The sequence below is a fragment of the Neomonachus schauinslandi genome, chromosome 6, assembly GCF_002201575.2.
Source record: "Neomonachus schauinslandi chromosome 6, ASM220157v2, whole genome shotgun sequence".
In the NCBI taxonomy this organism is placed as follows: domain Eukaryota; kingdom Metazoa; phylum Chordata; class Mammalia; order Carnivora; family Phocidae; genus Neomonachus; species Neomonachus schauinslandi.
The window spans coordinates 67,769,120-67,779,863 of NC_058408.1; the positions used below are offsets into that span (position 1 = coordinate 67,769,120).

Consider the following 10,744-nt stretch of genomic DNA (forward strand, 5'->3'; position numbering starts at 1 on the left):
TGTGTGGTATTCTCTTTCTATATCGGCAGAGGAAGATTCCGGGCCGTCATTACCTAAAACTGCATAGAGCCGTGTCTGCCACTACCTCCTGAAGGAGGGGGCATGAGGGTGACCAGCCTTGTGGGTGGAGGCCCCAGTGAGAGCAGTCTGGAAGACTGCCTGGAGGAGGTGAAGCTAGAGGCTGTGAAGTGAGGTGCGCCGGACATGAGCCCGTTTCAAGGGGTTACGTGTGAGAACTGGGTCTGGTGTGAATGAACAGGATGCTGGATGGACCGTAGAGTTGAGGGGCAAAGACAGATGAAGAGAAACTCTCCGCTTGGGCCACTGAGTGGATGGGGGTCTGGGAGCGAGGAGCTGCTGCTGCCCGAGGTCGGTCTCCAGGCGCGAGTTGGCTCGGAGCCTGGGAGCTCGGGAGAGCCCTCTGGCCACTACCAGCATGGCTACCAGTCAGAGACCTGAAGACACGTGGCTTCAGTGCAGTGCTCTCGACCTAGGGCGGCCTGACAGCCAGCAGCCCACCCCTGGGCAGCAGCTGGGGACACTTGTTGGGGGCTCAGGCCGGGGGCGAGCTACGGTGCACAGAACAGCCCCGCAGCACCACGTACCTGACCCACGACGTCTGCAGTGCGCGTCGTCATGCGTCCTGCGTCTCTGTAGCCTGCGAGTTCGGTGACGGGTGCATGCAGCGTTTCCGTCCCCGCCCTGGGCTCTGTCCGGGAGCTGTGTTACAGAGGTGTTGTTTGCTTTGGTTAAAGCGTGTGTGTACAAACACAGACATACAAGCACGTGCACATGCTCCTAATTTGTTTCCATGTGTTCCTTGTAGTTGTGATGGCCCGATAATCCTTCCTTCCTTCCACTCTTGCCCCCGGGGTAGCACAAAGACTGGAGGAGGCGTGCCAGACCGGAGCTGTGTGGTGCTCAGGGCCGCACACATTCGGACCCAGGGCGGTGACCGATCGCTGTTTCCCTCGTGTTCTCCTCTGTGGGTGCTCGGCACCGCGGGACAGCCTGACGCTTCCTCCAGCTAGAATCCCGGTGCCACAGTTATTAGCCCTCAGACTCGGATAAAAGCACCCCACCTCAAAGGCAAAGTTATTAAGGAAATAATAGAATATTGTGCACGTGAAGGATCTCTCGGTCAACAAGCATGTGCACTCGGTGAGGATGGGAAACCCTCGGACACAGGCCTTCCCTCTGAGGGGCTCGTCTCCTAGATGACAGGGTGATACGCACGTTTATAAATGTGAGGCCCCTGATGGTGTCAGGCTGGGCCTGAGGTCAGGGGCCCTGCTTCAGTCCGCCGCCTTGTATTTCCAGATGTCCTGTCGTGAGCATATGGCGGGGGGGGGGGGGGGGGTTCTTTTTTTTTTTTTTTTTTTAATAGTTACCTGGCATAAATGTGGAGGTTTAGGAGGAATTGTGTAGAATTAGAGACAACGGTCCTTTGGGCAACTTCCACGCACAAAGTTGTGAATATGGAGAGAAAAAAACCAGAAAAGGACATTTTAATAGGAGAATCAGTGTGACTTTAAAAGCAGCTTTCTGGAGCACTGTGGTCCGTTCTCAGCATCTGTCAGTGATAAAGGCAAAGGAGGGCTTTTGGTGATTTCCTCTCTGACTCTAGTGGCTATTTTTGCTTCATTTAGGGGTGTGCTGCCTGCCTCCGTGGGAGCCTCAGAGCCTCACACCCAGACCTGCAGGGGGACAGTTCTCAGCGCCTGGGCGCCTGCCCACCCACAGAGGGCTGCTCACCCTGCAACACCCACCCTGCCCCCTCCTCCTCCACCCCCCTCCTCTCCGTCCTCTCCATCCTCCCCCTCCTCCCTTCTTCCTCCCCCTCCCTCCCCCGCTCTGTCTTCCCCCTCCCCCTCCTTCCCTCATTCCTTCCTCCCCCCTCCTCTCCCTGTCTTCCTCCTCCCCTCCCCCTCCCCATTCCTTCCTCCCTCCTCTCCCTGTCTTCCCCTCCCCCTCCCTCCACCCATTCCTTCCTCCTCCTCTCTCCCCCTCCTCCCTCCTCTCCCTCTGTCTTCCCCCTCCCCTCCCCCATTCCTTCCTCCTCCGGCTCCTCTCCCGCCCCCCCTCCAGGGCCTGGGATGTGCAGCTCACAGGCTGTGTTGACAGCTGGAGCCAGAGCGGGCAGAGGGACAGAACGCAGAACCTCAGACAGCAGGGACTGCCTGCCTGCATACACTCTGCAAATCGGCCTGAACTGAGAAAAACTGTGATTTTCAATGTTTACCCTTTCAGTTCCAAAGTTCACCAAATTTTTGCTCAAATTCCCATATTGTTGTATATACCATTTCCTCTTATTAATACGTCAAATAATAGGGGGAGATGACAGTAGAATTCTCTAATTTTGGTCTTAGAAGTCTGAAAAGACTTGCAGGTCAGAGCAACTTTTCAGTATCTATTGGAGTCTGATTCTTAAGAGAAAATTAGGAAAACAAATTACTTATTTTGGTATTTCTGGTAATGATGTGGTAACAAGATGCTTATCACCAAAAGGCCCTTGGACAAAGGAATTTTTTCTTTAACTTCTATTTCTTCCTTAATAAATGTAATTAAAATAAAATGTCTGCCAAGTGCTTTGAGATAATACATAGTCTTTAAAATAGTGGTAAAAATCACAAAGACCCAAAATTCCCCATTTTTAAAAAAGATTTTTAATTTATTTATTTGAAAGAGAGACAGCAAGAGCGAGAGAGTGAACACAAGCAGGGGGAATGGGAGAGGGAGAAGCAGGCTTCCCGCCGAGCAGGGAGCCCGATGCAGGGCTCCATCCCAGGACCCCGAGATCATGACCTGAGCCGAAGGCAGACACTTAACCATCTGAGCCACCCAGGTGCCCCTCCCCATTTATTTTTTATGGTGTGTCCCAGAAGACTAAAATATATATTAACATCTCACCTAGAAACGTTATCTGTTAAATTTTCATGAGCTAAGAATATCAGATACAATAACAGGTAATGTTTAGGAACCTCGTAACAGTGTTCCGGGCATATTGAACTGCTCTGCTATTGTTTCCATTTAGTGACCAGCAGGAGCAGGGTACAGAGGGGTACGTTTCCATGGATATGTTCAGAGACTGACAAAAAATTCCAAACCGACAATTACCATGTTATCATGGTAAGATTATGTTAATTTTCTTTATTTTTTTGTGATCAACTATGTAAAGAGATATCCTGCTGATTCCAGAGTCTGTTGTATGACAAAGGATAGGTTTCTGTGATTAAATATAGATGTAATCATTGAAATAAAAGTTATAGGGGCGCCTGGGTGGCTCAGTCAGCTGAACATCTCATTCTTGTCCTGAAATCGAGCCCCGCATCAGGCGCTCTGATCAGCAGGGAGTCTGCTTGGGATTCTCTCCCTCTTCCATTCCCTCTGCCTGCCCCCAGTGGCACCCCCCCCCCAAGTAAATAAATAAATCTTTTAAAAAATAAAAAAGAGGGGCGCCTGGGTGGCTCAGTCGTTAAGCGTCTGCCTTCGGCTCAGGTCATGATCCCAGGGTCCTGGGATCGAGCCCCGCATCGGGCTCCCTGCTCGGCGGGAAGCCTGCTTCTCCCTCTCCCACTCCCCCTGCCTGGGTTCCCTCTCTTGCTGTGTCTCTCTCTGTCAAATAAATAAATAAAAAATCTTTAAAAAAATAAAAATAAAAAAAATAAAAAAAATAAAAATAAAAAAGAGGGATGCCTCGGTGACTTAGTCGGTTAAGCATCCGCCTTCGGCTCAGGTCATGATCTCAGGGTCCTGGGATCGAGCCCTGCATTGGGCTCCCTGCTCAGCGGGGAGTCTGCTGCTCCTTCTCCCTCTGCCCCCACCACTCATGTGCACGCACTCTCTTTAATAAATAAATAATAAATAATCTTGAAAAAATAAAAATAAATAAAAGTAATAGTACAACATGAAATATTTTTTGAACCCCTGTTCTATAACATCTCATGCTTAATCAGAATTACAGGAATAATAGTGTAAATGGGTCCTAACTTGCTTTTTCTTAATCATGATAAAATATGTTTAAATTTACCATTTTATCCATCTTTTTAATTGGAGTATAATTAATATAGTGTAATATTAGATTCTGGTGTACACTATAGTGATTCAGCACTTCCATATGACCCCTGGTGCTCGTCATGACAGGTGCACTCTTCAGTCCCCATCTGTTATGTCACCCATCCACCCCCACCCCCTCTGGTGACCATCAGTGTGTTCTCTAGAGGTAAGAGTTTGTTTCTCTCTTTCTCTCTTTTTCCCCTTTGCTTATTTGCTTTCTTTCTTAAATTCCACATATGAGTGAAATCATATGGTATTTGTCTTTCTCTGACTGATTTCACTTATCATCGTACTCTCTGGCTCCATCCATGTTGTTGCAAATGGCAAGATCTGACTAGTATTTCATTGTGTATATATACCACATCTTCTTTACCCATTCATCACTTGATGGACAACTGGGCTGCTGTAAACATCGGGGTGCATGTATCTCTTTGAATTAGTGTTTTTGTATTTTTTTTTTTTAAGATTTTATTTATTTGACAGAGAGAGACACAGCGAGAGAGGGAACACAAGCAGGGGGAGTGGGAGAGGGAGAAACAGGCTTCCCACTGAGCAGGGAGCCTGATGTGGGGCTTAATCCCAGGACACTGGGATCAGGACCTGAGCCGAAGGCAGGCGCTTTACGACTGAGCCACCCAGGCGTCCGGTGTTTTTGTATTCTTTAGGTAAATACCCACTATTGCAACTGCTGGCTCATAGGGTAGTTTTATTTGTAATTTTTTGAGAACTTTCCTACTGATGTCCAGAATGGCTGCACCAGCTTGCATTCCCACCAACAGAGCACGAAGATTCCCCTTTCTCCACATCCTCACCAACACCTGTTGTTTCTTGTGTTGTTGATTTTAGCCGTTCTGACAGGTGTTAGGTGGTATCTCATCGTGGTTTTGATTTGCATTTCCCTGATATGATGAGTGATGTTGAGCATCTTTTCATGTGTCTATTGACCATCTGTATGTCTTCTCTGGAGAAATGTCTGTTCATGTCTTTTGCCCATTTTAATAGGATTATTAGGGGTTTTTTGGTATTGAGTTGTGTGACTTCTTTATATATTTATGTATTTTGACATATCAGATATGTCATTTGCAAATACCTCCCATTCAGTAGGTTATCTTATCGTTTTGTTGATGGTTTCTTTTACTACACAGATAGTTTTATCTTCATGTAGTAATATAATTCCCTTTGGCTTTCCCTTGCCTGAGACAGAAGTAGAAAAATGTTTCTACAGCCAGTGTCAGAGACATTACTGCCTACATTTTAACCATTGTAAAGTGTACAGTTCTTTGCCATTGTTACTTTCACATTGTTCTTGTTAAACAACACAACTGATGGTTAGGCGACTGCCTTCAGCTCATGTCATGATCCTGGAGTCCCGGGATCGCGTCCCACATCGGGCTCCCTGCTCAGCGGGGAGCCTGCTTCTCCCTCTGACCCTCTGACCCTCCTCCCTCTCATGCTCTCTCATTCTCCCTCTCAAATAAATAAATAAATAAAATCTTGGAAAAAAAAAAAAAACACAGCTAACATTATTTAAAAAAATAATAACACAACTGAACTGAGTAATTTAAAAATCAAATTGGCATAATCATCAATTCATGAATCAGCAGCATTCCATCCAGCATGTAGAAAGGAGCTCTGAAGAACTGTAGGAAAAGAAAGGTTTTTTAAGGCAGAAAGGAGGTGGGACAAGGAAGTGTATTAGGAAGGACTACATCGTTTCACACCAAGTCACCTTCCTATGGGGTCTGAAGGGTCTATCGCAGGGTGGGTGGGATTGTCTCACTAGTTCGGACCCGCTGGTTCCAGACCACCGGGATGAAGGTCCCTCCCCGCATTAGGCGGTACCCCTGCTGGTGGGGACCCAGGCCTGAACGATCCCCTTCCCGTAGTCAGGGGTCCCCTCACTGGTGGGAACCTGAGTTTGAACGTCCCCTTCCTACGGTCAGGGGTCCCCCTCCTACGGTCAGGGGTCCCCCTCCTATGGTCAGGGGTCCCCCTACTGGTGCAGACCAGGAGTTCCAGACCCAGGGGCTGAAGGTCACCTTCTAGGAGAGGCTGAACCTGCAGTTGGGTTGTGTGTTAGGTCTGGGTTTGCTGACTGGGACTCGGCACAGCTGATTCCGTCCATGGGCTTGTCTCTTAACAGTTCTCCCACTTTTGATCCGACCTTCAGCCTACCTGAGGATGTGATAAAAATTTACGGCACTGGGGCTACTCCCCGCTCGGTCTCTGCAGTTCTCAGTTTGCTGATGCTCTGGGGTAAGCACAGGTCATGCCTTGAGGCTCACAACTTCTAAGTGCGTCATTCTCTTAGTTCCATTTCTGACTCTGGTTCCTAAGGAGCTTGTGGGCTTGGTGGTCAGCGGCCAGGAACGTGCCTCTGAAGATTTGAGGGAATACAGCATACTAGGGCGCCAACTCTGGTTATTATGAGCAGGATAGTTGCCAGTGTCTGGAGTGCACTTCGGAGCCATGGTCCCCAAGACCCAGACCAACCAAAATCAAGTCAAAGAAAGACCCTGTTGAAGGAATTACCTTCGTAAGCCAAGTGGCTTGTTCGGTGACTTTATGTAGCTGAGTTTCAGCTTCCCCAGAAATGTTAATCCAAGCGCAGCAGGTGGTGTTGGCCACAGTATGGACGCCTCCTTTTTTAGCTAAAATATAATCAAGGGCAATGCTGCTATCAGAACAACTTTGGCCAGAGTGTGAGGGTTTTTGTTGGATAGCTCTGCTTTATGAGCAGATTCGGTAGTATTTTCAAGAGTTAAGGAGAGGATCCTGATCTTAGCTGCATTTACATTTATTCCTACCAATTTCAGGGAAGCTGGGACCTGCCAGAGGGAGCTAATTTTGAATCATGAGGGCCTTCTGGTACAGCCATGGAGTCCAGTAAAATTTAAGGGTCTGTAAACCGCATGGAAGATTTTATTCTGGTTTCGTCTGCCTTGTTTGTCTTTCTTTGTGTAGAGCCTGGACGCAAGGTTCCATGGGTTTGGGGTTGTTAACCAGAGACAGGAAAGTGGACCCCAGGCTCAGAGAGGCAGAACAGAGAGGGGCTGAGTTTGTTCGAGACACTGAACTGAGGCAGGAGCATCATGGCAAATCCAGCAGTCAGTTGGAAGTTGGATTACCCGCCCCTGCCTTAGTAATGGCCTGGAAGATACAGATGATGTTGTTACCTTTTTAGGCCAATGCCAGACTGGAGGAAAAAGAAGAAAGGGTTTTGTGGTTAGTTGAAGTGTGAAGGTTTCATCTGGCGACTTAGGAGGAAGCAGTCCACCTCGATGTTGCCTGCTTCTCTTCCCATCACTTTGACTTGAGGTCTCCAGCTGCGGCAGACCAGATGTCAGGTGACCTTGTTCAGCTGTGTGCGGCGTATGCAGAGTTGAACCCCTGAACTCTGGCTGCCGTCTGCCTTGGGAGGGCCGCCTGGCATGGGCCCGTCAACGGGGGCTGGAAGTTAGTTTTTGTTCCTAGTGATTCTAATCCATAAGGGTGGGGAAACCAGAAATGTTACTGTGGAGAGTCATGGGCAGATGTTTGAGGAAATTGGAATTCAGGACCCAGTCTAGTCACAGGTGTATAACAAAGCCTCAGCGGCAGTTAACGGGATTAGAATGGAACATGGACAAAGTACAAATGAGTCTTTCTCAATTTGAAAGACCTAAGTCTTTCAAATTTTTTGAATTTTAGGGGGATCAGGCTGGGAGAAAAGTAAATGGCTTCATCTTTGTTTACAAAGGCTTTACCAAAGTGCTATAAGTCATCTCTGGTTCCTCAAATCTGGAAAAATAAAATATTAAAGAACCAGCAGCTCTTCCAGCAAGAGTCATAAAAACTGTAATCCTGGGCACCTGGGTGGCTCAGTGTTTAAGTGTCTGCCTTTGGCTCAGGTCATGATCCCAGGGTCCTGGCATCGAGCCCTGCTCGGCGGGAAGCCTGCTTCTCCCTCTCCCTCTCCCACTCCCCCTGCTTGTGTTCCCTCTCTCGCTGTCTCTCTCTCTGTTGAAAAATAAATAAAATCTTTAAAAAGCAAAAAAAAAAAAAACACCTGTAATCCTCAGTTCATTCAGTCCCGTGTTATTAATTCTTGTTCTTTTTGAACCCAGGTTTTGCCATTAGTTCCAGAAATTCTTGTGCAATTCATTTTTATGATCTTGAAGTTACCACAAACCTGTATTTGCCCAAGGGCTTTCTGTGAACCTCCTTGAAGATGACCCACTTTGGCAGGAACATTGCAAAAGCATCCGACTAAAAGAATAACTGTAAATGACAGACAACTTCAAAAAATGTCCATTGTAAAGATCAATTAGAGTCCATTATGATGGGATTGACAGGAGATTTGGTTGTTTCTGTGACAGAATTTTCAAATGACAACTGGGAAAACAATGGTAACATTATACTGGCTATACCAGACTCTAGGAATCTTATGTAGTGTCTGTGAGAGTTACGTACCCACACAGTATGCGGTAAACAAGGCTGGCTTACCCCGTAGGGCTTTCCCCCTCACCCATGACGACATAGCCAGTAAGCCGTCCTTCAACATCTCTCTCTTTATAAGGAGAGAAAAAAATCCTTGGCGATGTCGTAGGGACCCTTTGGTCAATTTCAAAATTAACTCTAAGTTAAGACTTCTTTTAAGATTTGAAATTGGCAAGTTTGCCAAAAATATCGAAGGTTTAAAACACTTGGTCAAATAGGATCACAGGCCGCTGTGAAACATCTGGTTACCTTCTTAACCGTGGTGACACTTAAAGACCTCTTGGGCAAATACAGAAAATTAAATGCTTATATAATTTCCTTTTTTTTTTTTTTTTTTTTTTGAGGGAGGAGGGGCAGAGTGGGGGAGAGACAGAATCCCAATGGACTCCACCCTCAGCATGGAGCCTGACGTGGGACTCTATCTCATAGCTCTGAGATCATGACCTGAGACAAAATCAAGAGTCAGACGCTCAACTGACTGAGCCACCCAGGCGCCCCTATAATTTCTTATTTAAGAGCAGACCAATAATCCACGGAAACTCATCCTTTCAGCAGATGAAAGAAAATTAAGGTTTAGTTCTACCTAACTACAACATTGGTACTAAAGCTTTTTTAACCCTTAAATGTATTCCATCTTACTCACCTTGACCACACATAAAATTTCTTTTTCAACTGTTAACCTTAATTTATAATGAAAGTTAAGAAGTAAGCAATTGTGGACTGTTTGTTGCCTTGCCAAATTTACAAATACTGTTCACAATTTCTAGAAATGTATGTTTTCTCACAGTAACTTTTGGGTGACACAAAACATGTTTTTTAACAGACCCAAATATCTTTTGTTCCTCTGCAAAGGAAGCTAATTGTAGATGAACCTGGTGTTAAAAAATGTTTCAGTATTTCATTTGAGGATGACCTAGACAGTGAATTTCATTTAAGTCATCATTTAACTGAACAAAACTTTAAGGGTTCGAGGAACCAAAAGATCTTTGGAAAGTATTTGCTGAAAATTTCACCTAGAGATTCTTTCCATTTACATCTATTTAAATCGTTAGTTTTTAATAGTTATGCTTTGATTACTTATGAAAATTTCACTGATGTTGAACACAAAGTCATTCCAGGTTAGTTTTTGGGGCAACCGATTCTGTAACAGGTAACAGGAACTAACTTGATTAGTAAGCCCGAGTGGAACAGAAGTTGCATTATATTCAGTGTTAATAACTCCAGAGACATGTCTATTTTAATTAAACCAACAAACTGAAAGTAGCTTTTCGTCTCCAGAGATTATCCTAGATCATGTGAACTTGAGGGAAAAGCTCCAAAGATTTGGGTTAGTTTTTGTATTTTTAAGAGTTTTAGGGATCCTTCCACAAAGCCTGCAGAAGGCTTTTCTTTCCATCTGGTGGCATAGTTTTAGCTTAGAGGAGAGAGGGCCGAAAAAACGTTCCTATTAGGTTCTGAGTATCAGCTTCCTGTTTGGCCAAGTACTAAAGCAATCCTTTTAAATCTTTTGTCAGTTTTAACTGGGACAAATATTTCTGGCAATATTGATCCACCCCTTGGACTTAAGAGACGTCACCAAAGAGGGCACCAAAGTTTTGTCTCTTTCTTTTTCTGCTGATGCTACAGACAGGTCTGGGAGGACTGACTCTCGTGGGACTGCTCACCCTCTGGCGGCTTTTGTGTTTCCCAGGATCCCGTCTGCAGGCTCCGTGCAGGTTAAGGCAGAGGTGTGGCTCTGCTATCCCCCAGACTTTGACAAGGTTTTCCATTAATTTTAATTCCGGTTTCCTGGCTGTTTCTGGAGTGAGGTCGCAGCCCATCGAGCCATCCCTGGGAGCCTTGCCAACTCTGGCATGGCTGGGCGGGAGCTCCGTCTCAGGGGAGTAGGGGTATGCGCAGGCACTACTTCGCCAGATCTTGGCTCTTGTTCCATAGTCCTTCAGAGTCAGATCGGTGGCCTCTCATCCTGTTTCCTGCCTTCTTATCAACCCATTAATCATAGGAGAGAACTCAAGTGCAAAAGCCTTCCAGGATCCTCCCTGGGCTTAGGAAATTTTTTAGCGGTGACCTTGAATTTGGCTTTTGGCCAAGGAATGAAAGCTGCCCCGGGGGGGGGGGGGGGGGGGGGGGGGGGGCCGCCTCTGGGGGGGGGGGTGGGGAAAAAGGGGCCGAGCCGTGCGGGTGTCACGGGGGGGAGAGGGGGGGGGGG

At 46.6% G+C, this 10,744-nt stretch overlaps 1 protein-coding gene across 1 annotated transcript in view; it reads left to right on the forward strand.

The window, feature by feature from the left end:
* NVL (nuclear VCP like) overlaps positions 1 to 10,744 on the forward strand; it is a 102,646-nt gene that overhangs the window by 73,394 nt on the left and 18,508 nt on the right.